The following is a 20,236-nucleotide window of genomic DNA, read 5'->3' as shown; positions in this document are numbered from 1 at the left end:
CACCAGACAAACACGTCTTATTGTGCGGCAAATGGTTCCTTAATTGAGGTTCTTCTGCATCCCCAACAGAATAAAGGAAGCTCCCACTTGTAAAACATCTCAGTGTAACACAGACCATCTGTGGTACAGTGAGAGCATGGCTTCGCGCTGTCTGGTGCTGTATTTATGGACCCAGCAGCCTACATAAATATCTGAGTCCATCACCTGAGAATCTATATCTTTCAATGAGATAGTCATCTCCAAAGGCCAACGGGTCTGACCTGTCCCAGAAGACTCTTTCACGCCTAAATGCCATATTGCCCTTGTCACAGATTTCACTGAAAACTTTGCAACTTCATCAGCTGTGTTTTGTAATCTCAATTACTGCAATAAAACACATATTTATGAAACCTCTGACGGCAATTTGACAAGCAGTCATAGCAATATAACACTTGGCCTGAGTAATACTACTACCACTTAAATCAATATAAAAAGACTATTGAAATTACAAACAGACAACAGATTTAAATAAAATGAGAAATGACTATATATATGTAATATTTTAATACAGGATAATTAAAATGATGCAGCATACTTAGAAAGATCATGGACATGCTGTAAAACACATTAATTCCTCACAGGATTGACGGTGGAAATACAGGTGGATCACCAGGATTAATCTTAGCCTGGCTGTTAGCCTGGTCTGGAGCAGGCTAGCTGCAGAGAATAAATCACCATAGTAACTTGGCCGGGTTAAGTCTGAGCTGCTTTCATGCAACCGACTTGAGGCTAAATTAAGCCAGGATAACCAACATATCCCGGCTTAACACTAGAAGTCCCAGCATTTTTTGCTCTACCTATAAAACCCAGAGGGCAGCCGATCGGCTGGAAGGGTTTTAGCTAATATCCTAATCACCTGTGAACCCTCCTTCTGTTATGTAAACGAGGCAGTCACTGGGGCACCACAGGAGGGGACATGCTGAGCCACTTCAAGGAAACCTGTGGGGAGGGGAGAGGGAGTGGGCCCAGAGAGTTTATGGGGGAGAGGGTGGCTGTTCACTTCTAACCTGGCAACACCTTGAGACAGAAACTGGTTCATCCCAAAGACAAAACACCTTGACATAAAATGGGGGAGGGGGGGAATCGGAGAGGAGCAGGATTGCTGGGGGTTTGGAGGCCAGAGTGTGTGGGGGAGGGAGGCACACCTGAGGGCTGTGAACTCATTTGCTCTGTCCGGGCTGCTAAGGCTGCGTTCAGACTGCAGACGGATCTGATTCAAATCTGATTCCTCCTCATATCCGATTTTTAGGGCTGACTGTTCACACTGCCTTTAGCAAGTGTCCAAATCGGATATGGTTCTGTTCAGACTGGGCCACATTCTTCACCGGTCTGATAGGTTGCTGTAGCAACGAGCGGAAGCGTCATTCAGCACGTGTATTTGTCAGACGTCATATAATTGCGACAGCGACAAGCAAAACAACAACAAACAACACATGGATGTACGTCACGTCAGTGTAAAGATTTATAAGGCATGCAGTTTCTTCCTCTGTCCAAGGCGAATTGTTTTCAAAGTCCTCCTCCATTGTGATAGCTGTAATATCACTGTCCGTGGCCGTAACGTGGCTCCTCCACAACGGAAATAGGCACGCGGTCTGGCGCATTGGTTCTGGCCTGGCGTCGCGTAAGTGACGTCACGGACAGTCAAAACCCATCTGAGTGTTGGGAGCTGTTCAGACTGAGACGCATCTGTCCATATCCGATACGAATGCGATATGAAACTACCTCTGGATGTGGTTTGCAACCGTTTGGCAAAAATCGGATTTCGTGTGATCTGTCACTGTTCAGACTTCAAAATCGAGATCCGATTCAAATCTGAATGGGCTAAAAATCGGATTTTGGCTGGCAGTCTGAACGCAGCCTAACTGTCTGTCTGTCTTTCACCAGTTTCACCAGGTGGCAGCCTGGGCAGAACAAATGAGCTGAATCAAAATGTAATATATGTAGAAGGATGTAGAAGTTATCAGGACCCTACAACACTGGGCTTCCAACATCCCCACCAGACACATAGGAAAAGTAAAAGAACAGAACCACATCAAAAAAGCACTCAAAATCTGTGGTTATCCCAACTGGGCCTTCATGATATTTACACATATTTACAAATAATAATAAAAAAAATGCATTATCAGGATACAGTGTTAGAGAGTGGAAGTGAGTGAGACTTAGACTTAGAACTTAGACTTAAAACTTTATTGATCCCTTTGGGGTGACTCCCTCAGGGAAATTTGAGTTTTCCGCAGCAGCAAGCACGCAGAGCAGTTTGCAGACAAACAACAGCAGTGGTTTGCAAATAGTTATAGAAAAAGTGATTGAATAATAAAATGGTGAACATTAAATAATGAACGGTGAACTTCCTTTGAGTGGGATTAAAATAAGCTGTAGTAAAACTCTATAGTAGGGAAAAATAAACAGTAAAACAGTAAGTAACAGTGAGTGAGGTGAGTACATTTCAATAATCACTCACAATCCTGGCACTGCCATGCTAATGACCAATGTGGCCATAATGACTCATGTGACTGCAATGTATTGACTGCTACAAATACACATGTGGCAAATGCAGAAAGGAGATGGCTTGGCAGTGCCAGCATTGTGCGTGATTATTGAAATGTACTCACCTCACTCACTGTTACTTACTGTTTATTTTTCCCTACTAGAGTTTTACTACAGCTTATTTTAATCCCACTCAAAGGAAGTTCACCCAGTGTTGTAGGGTCCTGATAACTTCTACATCCTTCTACATATATTACATTTTGATTCAGCTCATTTGTTCTGCCCAGGCTGCCACCTGGTGAAACTGGTGAAAGACAGACAGTCAGTTAGCAGCCCGGACAGAGCAAATGAGTTCACAGCCCTCAGGTGTGCCTCCCTCCCCCACACACTCTGGCCTCCAAACCCCCAGCAATCCTGCTCCTCTCCGATTCCCCCCCTCCCCCATTTTATGTCAAGGTGTTTTGTCTTTGGGATGAACCAGTTTCTGTCTCAAGGTGTTGCCAGGTTAGAAGTGAACACTGCTCTGTGTGCTTACCCCGTCCCCCATAAGCTCTCTGGGCCCACTCCCCCTCCCCTCCCCACAAGTTTCCTTGAAGTGGCTCAGCATGTCCCCTCCTGTGGTGCCCCAGTGACTGCCTCGTTTACATAACAGAAGGAGGGTTCACAGGTGATTTAGGATATTAGCTAAAAGCCTTCCAGCCGATCGGCTGCCCTGTGGGTTTTATAGGTAGAAAAGCCAAATGGCTGCTCTCTGGGACTTCTAGTGTTAATCCCTTATCTTGGTTTTGTGCAATACCCCTCAGCTCTTCCCCCACTCCTTTGTTCCTCCCTCTCCCCCCTTCCAGGACCTGGATCAACAAAACCTGAGGTGGTGAGGGTTAAAATCCAACATGCCAAACATGATCTTTCATAACTATTATTATATTCCCTTGAAACCGTACAGTAGTCTAGTGCAATTGTTACAGGCCTCAAGATGAGTCGCCTGTTCGCAGAAGATTTATACCCTGTTTACACAGGAAAAGACAAGACAGGAGTCATCAGTCGCGTTCCTCATAGCAGGCTGTTAGCTGTCTTTATTAAACGGATTTCACTTTTCTTTTTTTAATATACTCAGTTTCTCTATTTCTTGTGTCATTCACTGCACATATATTCCCTGTTACGGCTCCTTAAATGGTTGCAGGCAAGGAGACATAGACAACAATCACAATTAATGACAAAGTTTGTGGGGTGAATAAAAGAAAAGTGCTTTATTTGTCAAGCAACACTACTAATACAAAAACACAATTGTGGAGGAGAGTGAGACGTGTGGTTGTGCCAAATAATCATAACAACATACAACAAAACGAGGCCTATACTGAGGCTTCAACTGAAACAAAATGCAAACAAAAACCTCTCTCTTATCTAAAAATGGAGCTTAACAAAAATAAATACAAAAGTGGCACCAACCCTAAAACCTAGTGTGTATATACAATGAAGTACTGCGTGAACGGGAAAAATGTATGGAGTACTCCAAACTTACCTAATCTCACTTGTCACTCCACAAACCTATTGTTTTTAATTACGAAGTTTATGACATGAAGTGTTTCACAGAAAACCAACAAGGCAGGCAGGCAGAGAATAGCTGTCTGTCACTGCAGGCACAGTCCTTTTATTCATGGGTTTCATCAGGTCCCTTTCCACAGGTGTTTTAATCAAGCACCATGCAGTCTACATTCATAATCTAGGTGCTTGATTTTAAACACCTGTGGAAAGGGACCTGGTGAAACCCATGAATATGGAACCTGGGGTGATTGGCCGGGTGCAATCCACAGGTGTATCCTAATTGAGTTGAGTTAAGCTGAGGAGTGAGGAGGAGGAGGGGGAAAAGGAGAACAGAAGGGAAAAACACACATGCAAAGAATTCTGCCCCCTGACCCTGCCTGTCACGTAACACCCCCAACCATATAAGTTCAAACGAAGTTTGTAACTATCCAAGTAATCTCCACCACTACACAGCACGAGACAAAGCATCCTTTTATGAGCGTTTTCTAGATTGAAGTTTTGAATAATTAAGGCCCAACGCATGAGACGCTGGTTGGTGTTGAACATTCGGGACAGAACGAGAGGATTATGGTCGGTGAACACCTTAACAGGCTTAGCACTAGATCCAACATAAACCTCGAAATGCTGCAGGGCAAACAACAATGCAAGAGTTTCCTTTTCGATTGTCGAGTACTTCAGTTGATGTTTATTAAACTTGTGTGAAAAGTAGCTGACAGGATGGTAGATGCCCTGGTCATCCTCCTGTAGAAGGACAGCTCCAGCTCCGAGTGCGCTGGCATCTACTTCAAGTTTAAATGGCATGGAAAAATCTGGGGCAGACAGGACAGGAGCGCAACACAGAATACCTTTTAGGCTTTCAAATGATTGTGTGCACTCACCAGTCCAATTAAAGGGCTTCGAAGGACTGGTTAACGCTGTCAGAGGGGCTGCCACAGTGGAGAAGTTTTTACAGAACCGTCGATAGTATCCAGACATACCAAGGAAACGTCTCAGCTCTCTCCTGGTGGTCGGTACGGGAAATGCAGCAATGGCTTTGACCTTTGTATCTGCAGGACACACTTGTCCTCGACCCACCCGCTGGCCAAGGTAGAGGACAGTACCTTTTCCAAACTCACATTTTGCAAGATTTAAAGCATTTGCTAGGCGTTTGAAGACTTCCTTCAATGTAGCCATGTGGGTGGCCCAGTCAGCAGAATATACCACAATATCATCTAGATTGTTTACCAACCTTTGAAAGGTTGCAGGAGTGTTACACATACCGAACGGCATGACGGTATACTGCAGGAAACTATCTGGGGTCACAAAGGCTGAGATGTCAGATGCACGCGAAGTTAAAGGTACTTGCCAGTATCCCTTTAACATGTCAAGTTTACTGATGTATGTTGCAGGGCCTATCTCATCTATACAATCATCAATTAATGGTAATGGGTTGGCATCTGGAACCGTTACTGCGTTCACCTTGCGGAAGTCAGTGCAGAACCTGGGGCTTCCATCAGACTTGGTATCAAGGAGGCAAGGAGAACTCCAGGGACTTGAACTGGGCACCGCAAATCCATTTTCCACAAGGTAGTCAACCTCTTTCTTCAAGACTTCCCTCTTAGCTGGACTAACCCGATAGGCATGCTGCTTTATGGGTGTTGGCTTAGTTAGGACAATGTCATGACTTGTAAGGTTTGAGAAGGAATGTCATTAAACAGACATGGGAAATCTGAGATGAGTTGGGTCACATTGTCACGCTGGTCATAAGGGAGGTGAGACAGATAATGAGGCAAGTTAGACAAAACTTCTGTGTTGCTTAACCTTGCTCCCTGTGGCGTGGCATTACTCATCACTAACCCATCATCATCATCAGGAGAGCTCACCTTCCAAATGGATGCCATGGGTGAGACTGCAGCTTTCCCCTCTTGGACTGGGGTGGTTTCACCTTTTTCATCAAGGGAGTGGTACAACTTCATCATGTTGACATGGCACACTCTGGTCTGTCGTCTGCGGTCAGGATGACGTAGTTTGTTTCACTGAGTTTCTGCTGTATGACATAAGGACCTGAAAATTTAGTGCAGAGGGCAGAACCAGGTACAGGCAAAAACAGCAGAACTTTGTCTCCAGGCTTAAATGTAGAAACTACTGCTTTCCTGTCAAAGCGTTGTTTCATTTTTTTCTGTGTAGAGGCCAAGGCATCCCTAGCCAAAGAACAGGCAATTTGGAGACGATCTTTGAGCTTGGTGACATACTCTGGGATGCTCTTGACCTTTGTTTCTGGCATAACCAGTTGCTCCTTGAGGACTTTTAAAGGACCCCTGACCACATGTCCGAACACTAGTTCAGCTGGACTGAAACCCAGTGACTCCTGTACAGCTTCACGGGTGGCAAACAAAACAAGTGGAACACTTTCATCCCAATCCCTCTGCGACTCATGGCAATGCTTACGCAACATAGACTTCATAGTTTGATGGAATCTCTCTAGCGCACCCTGGCTTTCAGGATGGTAAGGGCTAGAGGTGACATGAGTGATGCCTAAGGTCTTCAGTGCTTGGGCAAATACCTTGGACTTAAAATTGGTGCCTTGATCCGTTTGCACAACCTTTGGTAAACGAAACACTGAGAAGAATTTTACCAGGGCCTTGGTAATGACTGGAGCAGTGATTTTCCTCAGTGGGATGGCTTCAGGGAACCTGGTGGAAGCACACATAATTGTTAGCAGAAACTGATTTCCAGCCTTGGATTTTGGCAACGGTCCCACACAATCAACTATTACTTTTTCAAATGGTTCCCCCATCACTGGAATGGGAAAGAGTGGAGCCGGGGGAATCACCTAGTTTGGTTTTCCAGCAACCTGACACACATGACAGGTACGGCAGTGCTGAACAACATCAGACTTGAGTCCGGGCCAAAAGAAATGCTTAAGGTCTCTGTCGTAGGTTTTGGTGATTCCCATGTGTCCTGACCATGGATGGTCATGAGCTAAGGACAGCACTTGTGAATGATAGGTTGTTGATACAACAACCTGATAAGTTGCACAGTCCACATCTTCAATAATTTCACTAGTCCAGCGACACATCAACAAGCCATCGTCAAGTACAAAAGCCACCTTCCTCTTCTTGGCTTCATCCTGGCTGATAACAGAAGAAAGACACTTTGAAAGAGTTTCGTCACCTTTTTGTGCTGTGATAAATGCTTCCCGAGTGGCTGGCAGCTTCACAACCACAGGATTGGAAGGAGATGGCTCCATGTCAGCAGGTTTAGTCTTGGGCTGACCTTTTGACTTTGTCTGCACCACTTCGGGAAAATGTTCTGTAGCCAAGAAAGAATCAGATAAGTCAAGTCCATATGTGTTTGTCTGGGCACGTGTAACCACACATGCAGGAAATATGTCAGGAGGTATTTGTGTTGATTCAGAGTCAGTGCTCAAACCAGGGTTGTCCAGGACCTCCGGGACTGGCATCACCTTACCCCCAGCTAGGTCATTACTGAGGATGAAATCAATACCTTTGATGGGTAAGGCTGGGAGTACAGCAACCTGGAAACAACCACTGACCAGGGGAGTTCGAACATGAACTTTATGCAAGTGACTCAATCAACGGTTTAAAACAAGGATCAAGTTCATTTTCGTTCTGCATCATGTCAGTGTCTGGTAGTGACACACTCTTTAACAGCCCCATGCCTTTTGGTTGTAGTAAACTAGATGCCATCTGTTGCTTACGCTTTAGAGAAAGGCAGTCAGCAATAACATGACCCTTCTTATGGCAGTAAAAGCACTCTCGAGCTTCACGAGGTGGTGATGGTGGTCCCTTTTCCTTGTTAAAAGGAAGGTGACCAGGATCAGGTCTCGCTGGACGCGATGACAAACTCCTGTCTGAGCGTGAGGACGACACAAACACATTTTTGTGAGTCAGCACAAATTCGTCAGCCAACACCGCTGCTTTGGACAATGTAGTCACCTTCTGCTCATTTAAGAACATCACCATTTTTTCAGGTAAGGCATTCTTAAAGTCTTCTAAAAGCATTAACTGATGAAGGGCTTCAAAACTGTTGTTGACCTCATTAGTAGCACACCATTTGTCAAAGAGGACTCCTTTTTCACGAGCAAATTCCACAAATGTTTGTTCACTAGTCTTTTTATGATTGCGGAACTTCTGTCTGTATGCCTCTGGCCACCAGTTCATAAGCACGTAAGATAGCTTCTTTCAACACCCCATATTTTAAACTGTCCTCTAAGGGAAGAGAGGACACAACTTCCTGTGCTTTCCCTACTAACTTGCATTGGAGTAGGATAGGCCACATGTCCCTGGGCCAGTTCAGTGCTATGGCAATTCTTTCAAATGCATTGAAGTATGTATCAACTGCAGACTCCCGAAAAGTAGGCACTAAAGCAATATGCTTGCTTACATCGAAGCACGGTTCGTGTTGGACTGGTTGTGACACTGCAGGATTCCCAATTGGTGTCTGCTCAGAAAAGATTCTGCTAGCTTCTACTTCAAGCTGCCGCAGCTTTACTTCTTTCTCTGCCTCTATTTCTGGACTATCAATAAATTCTTGCAAACTGAAAGCCATTCTTACTTCTACTTCCACCACAACCACAGCGACTCATCAATTTTGATTGTTCTTTTCTCAGAGAAAATATATCCCGGACGAGCCCCCACTTGTGTTACGACGGTTGCAGGCAAGGAGACATAGACACAACAATCAAAATTAATGATAACAAAGTTTGTGGGGTGAGAAAGAAAAGTGCTTTATTTGTCAAACAACACTACTAATACAAAAACATAATTGTGGAGGAGAGTAAGACGTGTGGTTGTGCCAAATAATCATAACAACATACAACAAAACGAGGCCTATACTGAGGCTTCAACTGAAACAAAATGCAAACAAAAACCTTAACAAAAATAAATACAAAAGTGGCACCAACCCTAAAACCTAGTGTGTATATACAATGAAGTACTGCGTGAACGGGAAAAATGTATGGAGTACTCCAAACTTACCTAATCTCACTTGTCACTCCACAAACCTATTGTTTTTAATTACGAAGTTTATGACATGAAGTGTTTCACAGAAAACCAACAAGGCAGGCAGGCAGAGAATAGCTGTCTGTCACTGCAGGCACAGTCCTTTTATATGGAACCTGGGGTGATTGGCCGGGTGCAATCCACAGGTGTATCCTAATTGAGTTGAGTTAAGCTGAGGAGTGAGGAGGGCGAGGGGGAAAAGGAGAACAGAAGGGAAAAACACACATGCAAAGAATTCTGCCCCCTGACCCTGCCTGTCACGGAACACCCACATCATGAAATTACAACACGTTTGTGTCCTTAAAGTCAAATTTCTACCGTTTTAATCAGCTAAATACTGTTTTTTTTTTTACTAATGCTTTTAACACCTTTAGCTTCTATTATGTAGCTTTTATTATGCTACTGCCTGTTTGAACACATCTTTCTTCTGTAAAACATAATTGGACGAGCCATTTTCACTATCCACCTGAGTGGTACTGTAGGGGATAGTGGAAGTACTCTACTCCACCTGGGTTTGTTTACATCTGTCAACCCCGTGGCTCAGGTCGCGGAGGAGGTATCGCGATAATTCACCGCGAGACGTGGAAAGTCCAGCCTGTGCCTATACCTGCCTTCAGCTCATTTGAAAGCATAGCATGCAGACTGTCTGGATCTACTCCCACCATCATCGTTACAATCTACCGCCCCCCTAAGCCACACAATGACTTTTTAAATGATTTTGCTGCTCTCCTCACCCATCTATCCTCTCTCTCTCCTAATGTAATACTGTTGGGGGACTTCAATATACATATGGACAACAGTAATCTGCCTCTCACTAGAGACTTCTCTTCGTGCCTCGAGAGCTTTGGTTTTCATCAATTCACTGACTTTCCCACCCATACCAAAGGTCATACTCTGGACTTATTCTGCTGTTATGGTCTCACCCCCTGCAATTGCACAGCTGCTGATCTCCACATTACTGATCATTTCCTCATTTCCTTCAGTGCTACACTCTGTCTCTCCATCCCCAAGACACCACGCCTCATCTCATTTCGAAATATCAAGGACATCGATATGGAAGTCCTCTCCTCATCTGTCGACAACATCTCAACTCCAGTCTGTCTCTCCACCCCCAATGATCTGGTTCCTCATTACAACAACAGCTTAAACAACATTCTCAACTGTCTTGCCCCAGTGAAAACTGGCTCTGTTACCTTCTCACAAACTGCTCCCTGGTTTACCCCTGAACTCCGGTCCATGAAAGCCAAAGGTCGACAACTTGAGAGACTCTACAGAAAAACTGCTCTTACTATTCAGAAAGAAATGCACAAAGATCACACATTACATTACAAGGACTCAACTTCTCAAACCAAATCTGACTACTACTCTGGTTTAATCTGCTCTAATGAAGGAAACTCCAAGACACTGTTCTCCCTGCTAAACAAAATTCTCCAACCCCCTGACTCTCTACCCCCCCACATGTACTCAGCTGATACCTGTAACTCCCTGTCGCTGTTTTTCAACAAGAAAATTCACAAATCCACCGTCATTTAAACTCCAACTCTTCACTTCTCTCCTCCCCTGAACTTCTCCCCCATTGTCAGTTATTCTCCAGTTTCCAACTCCCGTCTGCTTCAGAAATCACAGACCTCATCCAGAAATCCAAGCCTTCCACGTGTCAGCTAGATCCTCTCCCCACAACTCTGGTCAAATCCTGCCTCTCCTCTCTGCTCCCCCTCATTACTGCCATCATCCACTCCTCACTTACCACTGGAATTGTTCCTCCACTCTTCAAGGTTGCTGCTGTCACCCCTATACTGAAAAAACTTGCTTCAGATCCTAACCACTACAACAACCTCCGCCCCATCTCTAACCTACCTTTCATTTCCTGAATCCTTCAACAAACTGTTGCCACTCAGCTTCACTCCCACCTATCTCACACCTGCCTGTATGAACCATTCCAGTCTGGTTTCAGCCCCCACCACAGCACAGAAACCGCTCTCTTAAAGATCACTAATGACCTCCTCATGGCAGCTGATTCTGGTTTCCTCACCATCCTCATCCTCCTTGATCTGACTGCAGCCTTCGACACCATCTCTCACTCTATCCTCCTCAACAGATTATCCTCCATTGGCATCTCTCATACCCCCCTAGACTGGTTTCACTCCTATCTCTCAGGCCGTACCCAGTTCATCCAACTCAAGTCCTTCAGATCCCAGCCCTCTCCCGTTACTTCAGGTGTGTCCCAGGGCTCTGTCCTGGGGCTCCTCCCCCTTGGTAATATCTTCTGCAAATTCAATATTCACTTCCACTGCTTCGCGGATGACACCCAGCTCTACCTATCCACTAAACCAACTTCCACCCTCCCTCCCTCCTCCCTCATCACCTGTTTATCTGAAATAAAATCCTGGTTCACCTCAAACTTTCTAAAACTAAACAGTGATAAAACAGAACTCCTCCTCATGGGAACTAAATCCACACTTTCCAAAGCTGACAGTTTTTCCCTCACAATCGACAATTTCTTAATCTCCCCCTCCCCCCAGGTTAAGAGTCTGGGTGTCATCCTCGACAGCTCACTATCATTTCAATCTCACATCAGTAATGTTACCTGGTCTGCATATTTCCACCTACGCAATATAAATCGTCTCCGCCCCTCTCTCAGCCCCAATACCACTTCCATCCTTGTTCACAGCCTTGTCACCTCCCGCCTTGACTACTGCAACTCTCTCCTTTTCGGCCTCCCTCACAAATCCCTCCATCAGCTTCAAATGGTCCAGAATTCAGCCGCTCACATCATCACCAAAACCCCTTCATTTCACCACATCACCCCCGTACTTCAGCATCTCCACTGGCTCCCAGTCAAATTCTGCATCGATTTCAAGATTCTTCTCCACACCTCCAAGGTCATTCATAACCTGTACAGTGTCCTTGTGAGTCTTGAAAGGCGCTTATAAACAAAATGTATATTAAGGATATTTAAGGTGCCCACTAATTGATTCAGGTGTGGCGCACAGGAAGTCTTTTGTTTTTGACTGCAGGCCAGTGGGAGAATTGAATTCTTTGTTTAACCGTCTTATGCTTTTGTTTTGCAAGTAATTAAATGGATTGACATATCTTAGTTTTTTCCCTACAAGAGTATTATTGAGTGCACTTAATGGAAGTCACGGAAGCAGAGAAGATCCTAACAGCCATTCTGCATAACGAAGCAAGTTGCGTCACCATTTCAAGTAAAAAACATTTCTCTGTGAGTTATGCACAAGAAGGTTTATCTTAACATCACGGCTGTGTTCGCAAAGTAACGGAAAGGAAAGCCAGGGATCCGAAGACGCCACAGGAGTGGAACGCGGTAACGTCGCAGCAGGTGGGCAGCGGAGATACCAGCAAGAGGTCGGGAAGGAAGCCGCAGTGGATACAGTGGGACGCAGCTGGCACCGAACGGGAGCAGCGGACGGACGGCGGAGGTCGGATCGGAGCCGGAGCAGTGGACCGAGAACGTGGACAACGCATTAGAGAGCGTGGAGAGGATTCACTGCTGCTGGTCGTGGAGCATACAGTGAGTGGAGACTCTGGAGGAGCAACGCAGTTAAGCAGCAAGGTTTCATTCCATCGAGCCACAAATGAACGGAGGTAAATTGTATGGACATCATAAACAATACATGGCAATTTAAAAAAAACAAAAAAAACAAAAACGTGTGCACAGATAAAGATAAACTGAGTTGAAATAATCCCAAAGTGTTCTAAACCAAAATAGACTATGTGGTGTAGGTGAGTCAATAAAAAGAGTCAGGCGCACAGTTCAGAACTTTTACTGAACTCTCAGTGGCGGGGTACTTCCATCACTCCTTCTTGCTTCTCTACTCAGTCTAAAAATACACTCTCATTCACACAGCACCACCCACTGGCCATCACTCGCAGCGTTCTAGCATCACTGTATTTCATGTGTCTGAAAACACAACATCTCCCCTGTTACTCATAGAAGTACTACCTCTCTGTATAAACAATTTCTAGCCGAAGTGGTATTAACATTTCTCTTCTGTAAGGTAACATTACCACATAACTTAATGTTCTATTCAGTCTGTTACTGTAACATTGCAACTGTAACAGTATTAATGTAAACTGAAATTTCTATATAGATCACTTAGAAAAGTTGCTGTACTGTACGTCAGGTATTCCCAAACTTAAACAAATATTGTATACATATTAAGTATTACCTTTAGCAATGAAATATTATCAGACCACATAAAGTTTCTGTAACCACATAAATTCTTCAGGCATTTCAAACAACCTTCCTTTAAAAGAATAACTGAAAATGTGACCTATGTACTTTAAATTCAAAATGTAGCAACTGAAATTCACATCACTGTCACTTAATCAACTCCACATTTGGTTCGCTTTATGCTTGGAACTATTTCATTATATAGTCTTTTGTCCAAGCTGGTTTCTGTCTCTCTCTCTGAGTCGTTTGTCTTGTTATGGTCTCAGCTGAACTGGTGGTCTGTTGTGTACCATCTCTCTGTTCCACCTCTGTGCTCTCTGGGCAGAGAGAAAGGCGAGCTGCATTCCACCTTTTCCCGTCACTCGGGATGAAGGTGCTCAGCCCTGTCTGATGCTCCACAGACATGGGATAAGTGTACCATCTCTCTCCTTTTCCCACATGGAAAGGCTTGCGTACCCGGACTCTATCACCAACTGTGACCTTGGGTGGTTTCGCACCTCGTTTCTTGTCCGTGTAGCATTTGCTCTTTTCCTGCCGTAGGGCAACTGTAGCTCTGATATGATCATATTTTCCTCTGTCTTTTGGGATTGGCAGGACATTTAATTTCGTCCACATTGGTCGTCCTCTCAGAAGCTGGAAAGGGGATTCACCCGTTGTCGCATGAGCTGTTGCTCTGTAGCTCTGCAGCATTTCAGTGGCTGCTGGTTTCCATGGCCGTTGAGCTGCTTGAGCTGCTTGAATACAGTCCTTGAGCAGTCTGTTAAAGCGTTCGACACATCCGTTTGCTTGAGGGTGGTAAACACTTGTTCTGATGTGCTTGATTCCTCTCTCTTTGAGAAACTCAGCGAAGGCAGAGGACGTGAACTGTGGCCCATTATCGGTTGTGATGGCACAGGGATTTCTTTCACGTGCAAAGATTGAAGCCAGGAATGTTATGACTGTGTCTGTAGTTGCAGCTGAAGTAAAGGCAACTTCTGGCCATTTACTGAAATAGTCAATGAGGGTAATGGCAAATCTCAGTCATAGGTCCCCCGTTCAAATGGACCAACAATGTCCACAGCCGCATGCTGAAAAGGGCCTCCTGGGAATTCAACAGGCTGCATTGGGGCAGGAGGAGTTTTGGCTGTTTTGTCACATGACTGACAGATTGTGCAGGATGACAGAACTGTGTGGACCAGGTCGTCCATGCGTGACCACCAGTAAAGTTTTCTAAGGCGCTGTTTCGTGCGAACCACGCCCTGGTGCCCTTCATGTGCCAGCTGTACTATCCTCTGTTGAAGAGACTTAGGCACCAGCAGGCGAGTTCCACGGAAGATCAGTGGCGCCTCGACAGCAAGTTCATGTCGCACTAGGAAGTACGGTTACACATCACTTGGGAGAGACTTTTTCATCTTAGGCCATCCTGACTGAATTACCTGTCTCAGCTTAGTAAGTTCATGACAGTCCTCACATTCAGCTTTGAAATCTGCAAGTGGCAGTGCTGTCAGAAGAGGAGATATCTCAGCTATCTCCGTCAATAACTCTTGCTCAGCTTCCGCAGCAGTGCTGAAGTTGGCGAGGGGAACACGTGAAAGACAGTCTGCCATGACATTCTGTGTACCTGGGCGGTACTGCACATCGTACTGAAAACACATTAGTCTTGCTGACCATCTGGCAATCCTCATGCCAGCTCTGTTCATGCCCTTGGTGTGGAGAAGGGTGGTGAGAGCTTGATGATCAGTTCTGAGTGTGAATCTGTGTCCCCACACATAGGTGCGCCATCGTTCTACGGCCCATACACAAGCTAGGGCCTCTTTCTCTGTTGTGGAGTACTTTCTCTCGGCAGCTGACAGTGTACGGGAAGCGAAGGCAACAATGTGTTCGTTATTGTCTGAATGTAGCTGTGTCAGGACAGCTCCTAACCCATAGTCTGAAGCATCTGTTGTGATGAAGGTTGGAAGCTTTGGGTTATAGATGGCAAGCGCTGGACTCTCAAGAAGCATGGTTTTCAGCTTAGCGAAGCTTTTGTCTGCTGCTGCGTTCCACTGTAGTTCAGCCTGAGTGTTTGTTCAGAGTAGCTGTCGTAGTGGCTCAACTAGCGTTGCATAGTTCGGAAGAAACTTGCTGAACCAGGAAGTTAAGCCCAGGAAAGAGCACAGTGCTGCCATGTCTTTTGGTGCAGGAGCTTCAGCAATGGCAGTCAGGTGATCTGGACTCAGGCGCAGACCCTCCTTTGAAATGACATGGCCGAGGAATGGAATGCAGGTCTGACCAAACGAGCTTTTGTTAAAGTTAATCTGAAGGCCAGCATCTCTCAGCCGCTGTAGAACAGCTTCTAGGTGTTGATCGTGTGTTTCTTTTGAGTCACCATAAATTATGATGTCATCCAAGTAGTTCTGTACTCCTGGCAAATCCTCCAGGATTGTCTGCATCATTTTCTGAAAAGCAGACGGTGCTGATGCCAGGCCAAAGGGGACTCGTGTAAATCTGAAGACGCCATCATGTGTTATGAATGCCGTGAGATTCCGGCTGTCAGGATGCAAAGGCAGTTGGTGGTAGGCAGAACTCAAGTTGATCTGGCTGTAGTGTGTAGCACCAGCCAGTTCTGTGAATATGTCTTCCATATGAGGAAGAGGATAACAGTCCATAATCACACTCTTGTTGGGCTCACGTAGATCAACACATAGCCGCAGTCCTCCACCACGTTTCCGTGCCACGACCAGGGGACTCACCCATTCAGACGCATCCACACGTTCTATGATGCCAGCTTGAAGTAGGCGGTTGAGCTCTGCTGACACCTCCTTACGTATGCTCAGGGGTAGGCGTCTCAACTTTTGACGTACTGGCTGTACTGTGTTGTTCACTTGTACTTTATGAATGAACCCTTTCACACATCCAAGCTGATGTGATGAAGCCAAATCAACAATCTCCACTGAGGATTTCTGAATGTCATTAGCAGGTGTGTTTGAATCATTCTCCTTACTGCAGTTCACTTTGCCTCCAATTATGTTGACATTGAGTGCTTTAATCAATTCCAGGCCCAGCAGAGGTGATCCAGCTTTAACAATGTGGAAGGAGGCTGGGACCCTGCTACCTTGGTCTGCTATGGCTGCTGTTGCAGGTAGGCAACCAATAACAGGTACCTCACGTTTAGCATAAGTAACCAGTTTGACTTTAGGATCAGTCAGTGAGCAGTCTGCAAAACATTGTCTGTACATTGTCTCTGGCAGAATAGACACAGACGCTCCAGTATCAACAATCAACTCCAGGGCATGAGAATTTCCTTCTGGTGCTTCAATGTGGACATTGCAGGTGATTTTGTCATAAGTTGCTGCAGTAAGCTTAACATCATCCACGCACAGTACAGCTAGCTCTGGGACTACGACTTCTCTTACTTCACTTACAGCAGATTTACATACTTTGGCGAAATGTCCATTTTTACCGCATTTATTGCAGTCCACTGAAGCAGCTGGACAGTTCTTATTATTAGCCAAATGCTTGTTGGAGCCACATCTGAAACACTTACGTTGCTGTTGGTTTGTGTTCCTCTTTTTATCACGGTCTGGAGATGGGGCTTTCGCAGGACGAGCTCCTCTTTGACCTCGGAAACGCTCCTTGAATGCATCGACAGCTTGAATTGGCGCAGTCGGGACCGTTTTAGCCGAAGAAAGCAGTGTGGCATTTTTAACAGCTGACTCCACCTGGCATGCGATTGCGAGAGCTTTCTCCAGTGTGAGATCATCCTCGAGCAGTAACTTGTCTCTCACCGCAGTAAGACAAGCATTTGAAATCAGCTGATCATGTATCATCTCACTCTCCATCTGTCCAAAACCACACGGTGAAGCTAACGCTCTCAATGCTGCCACATACTGTGATGGCGTTTCATCGGCTCTTTGAGTACGTTGTCTGAAGGTGTGTCTGCAGGCCACGACATTAACTTTCGGAACGAAGTGTTTCTCGAGGGTGGACATGGCCTCGTCATATGTCGTACCTTGTTCTGGCAAAGTGTAGAACAGACGTTGTCCCTCCGGACCCAAGCAATAAAGTAATACTGCACGTCGCCTCGCATCTGGCCATGCGTCTCCTCTTGCATGAATGACGAGCATGTAGTTATCGAAAATCTTCCGCCACGTTTCAAATGGTATCGGTGGCTCACCCCCATGAGGAAGGAACGGTGGTGGGCTCGGTACGGAAGCGCTCATCCTCGTCGCCAATTTGTGGTGTAGGTGAGTCAATAAAAAGAGTCAGGCGCACAGTTAAGAACTTTTACTGAAGTCTCAGTGGCGGGGTATATCCATCAGTCTCCTTGCTAACATCGCATTGCACTCCTTCTTGCTTCTCTACTCAGTCTAAAAAAACACTCTCATTCACACAGCGCCACCCATTGGCCATCACTCGCAGCGTTCTAGCATCACTGTATTTCATGTGTCTGAAAACACAACAGACTATTTTTTGAAAAACTGCTGGTGATTTTTATTTATTTTTTTGTAAAATGTTTTGGGTTTTTGTGTGTGATTTAAAACAATGGTAAAATGACTGACAAAACGGTTGAAAATGTTGACAATCTGGGTAACTCAGAAATAAAACACACGGATAGTGTGTCAAATGTTGGATCACATTCCTCAACTAACAGCTGCAGAAGTTCAAGATCAAGCAAATCCTCCATTATGACTCTAAAAGTTGAAGCCAAGAGAGCCGCCCTCCTGACGCGAGCATCAACAATGGAAAGGAAACATGCAATGGAAATGGAGGCGTAGTTGCTACACAAAAAAAATGGAGAAAATGCAAATAGAAATGGAGGTTCAAGGATTCAAGGATTCAAGGATTCTTTATTGTCATTTCAACACATGTTGGTACATGGGATGGAACGAAATTAGTTTCTCTGGTCCCGATTCAAGCCATAGCAGAAATAGAAAATAGAAAAGTATAAATATAAATAAAGTTAACTAACTAAGAATTGTACAATAAAAAATAAAACATCAAGAAGTATATAAACTAGACAATTCCCCTGCGGGAAATCGCGAGAGTGATGCAGTGGCCGCAGCAGTCTGCGATACCATGCTATATTGCTGCGACAGTACGATGCTACGATGCTATGATGATGCTACTATGCCAAGATGCTACTACAATGCTATGATGCTAAGATACTAAGATGCTATGATACTAAGATGCTACAAAGCTAAGATACTATGTTGCTACGATGCTATGATGCTACAATGCAATTATACTAAGATGCTATGATGCTTTAATGATCACCTGTTCATATAGTCATAATATAATCCTGGTGAAAATATTTGCGACCTACGTTGCAAATAATTTCATGTTTGACTACAAAAAGTAATGGTCAGGTCAAGACAGGTATGAAAGTATTCGCGACTTACGTCGCGAATGTCTTTACTAAGTAGCATGTCTTTACTACCATGAGCAGCAGCTATAACAAAAAGCACAACTCAAATAGTCATTTAAGGCCTGGTTCCTTCTGACTGGATGGGTGTGAGTTTGATGTCATGCAGGGTACAACAAACCAAACAGGATGAGGAGGATGCAGTAGGCCTGGCTGAGAGAGAGAGACACTGAGAAGGGTCGTCCTTTATGCTTCGCCTTCTACAAACTGAAGGGCAGGTACAGGCAGCAGAGCCCTCCCAGCTCCACCTGAAAGCCAGCATCAAATAAGGAAGAGAGTGGGAGGGATCTCACTAGGATCCCCAGACAAAGAACGAGCAAATCGTAACAATTGATCGTTAATCATAATAATTTTAACAATAAAACTCATTACTCCTACCTGAGCAATAGTTTAACAGTTTACGGCACAGTCTTACAGTTAGATAAACAATAATATTAAACTTAACACATCCAGGCTGTAACAAGGAATCTGCGATGAAGTGAAGACCTTCAAATTGTCCTGCGAGTCCAGCTCTTTGTCTCATGTTGGACGTCACTGCAGTCTGTCTGGATCAGCTGGAGGAAAACTATAGGCAGACAAATAGACATGTCAAATAATGTTATGTAACATACTTAATATAACTCTTATGAGTGTTCAACAGCTCATTATTTATTTAATTAAAAACATCATATTATATTAAATTACTCCAATTATATATATATATCAGAGCTGCCAACTCTCACACTTTCACACTTTGCCTGTTTTCACACGCACTCACGCCACACATCCAATTTCTCACGCAAAAAAAAAAAAGAAAAAATCCGATATTGGTCCGAGACTCTTCCGTTCCTTTTCAAACTCCACGACGGTAGATGGCGCCGATGAGCGCCCCTGAACCTTTGCGCTGCGCTACACCTGCAGTGCACCCCTTTACTATCTATGCCTGCACCCCGAAGTAGACAGAAGAAGAGATACAGAGACCGCCAAGACAGCAGGAGAAACCAGAAACTACCGTATTTTCCGGACTATAAGGCGCACCTGAATATAAGACGCACCAGCTAAATTTTGGGGAAACTACAGATTGTGCCACATATAAACCGCACCCGACTATAAGCCGCACCCATAGGCGCCGATTTATGTTTTCCTCCGTGGGTGCTCATGAGCGCACGCCCTTTGAAAAAAAACAACAACAAAAAAAAAAAAAAACAGCCGTTTCGTATTTCAGAACCTTAGCAAATGGACAGCGGCCGACATGAACACACACGCATATAGACTAGATACTAAAGCCGTAAAGTAGGCTATTTTTCAGGACAGCCCACTCTTCAAAAATACAGATAGGATTGGAGATGAAAGATTGAACTAAACGCGATCAGCTTCGTGGGAAATTAAGAATCAATGCCACCTGTCTTGGTCTGGCACACGTGGGTGCTCAATTTTCCGTGGGTGCTTGAGCACCGGAGCACCCACGGTTTCGGCGCCTATGGCCGCACCCGACTATAAACCGCTGGTGTTTTAATGTTTAATTACCGTAAGGGTTTCTTCTACCACGGAGGGGATTGTCGGGACAGAAATGACTGTTTGGAAACGCAAAGCGTCCCATTTATTTAC

This window comes from Chelon labrosus (assembly GCF_963514085.1).
Source record: "Chelon labrosus genome assembly, chromosome: 1".
Classification (NCBI taxonomy): domain Eukaryota; kingdom Metazoa; phylum Chordata; class Actinopteri; order Mugiliformes; family Mugilidae; genus Chelon; species Chelon labrosus.
Note: the sequence above shows the minus strand (reverse complement) of the source record.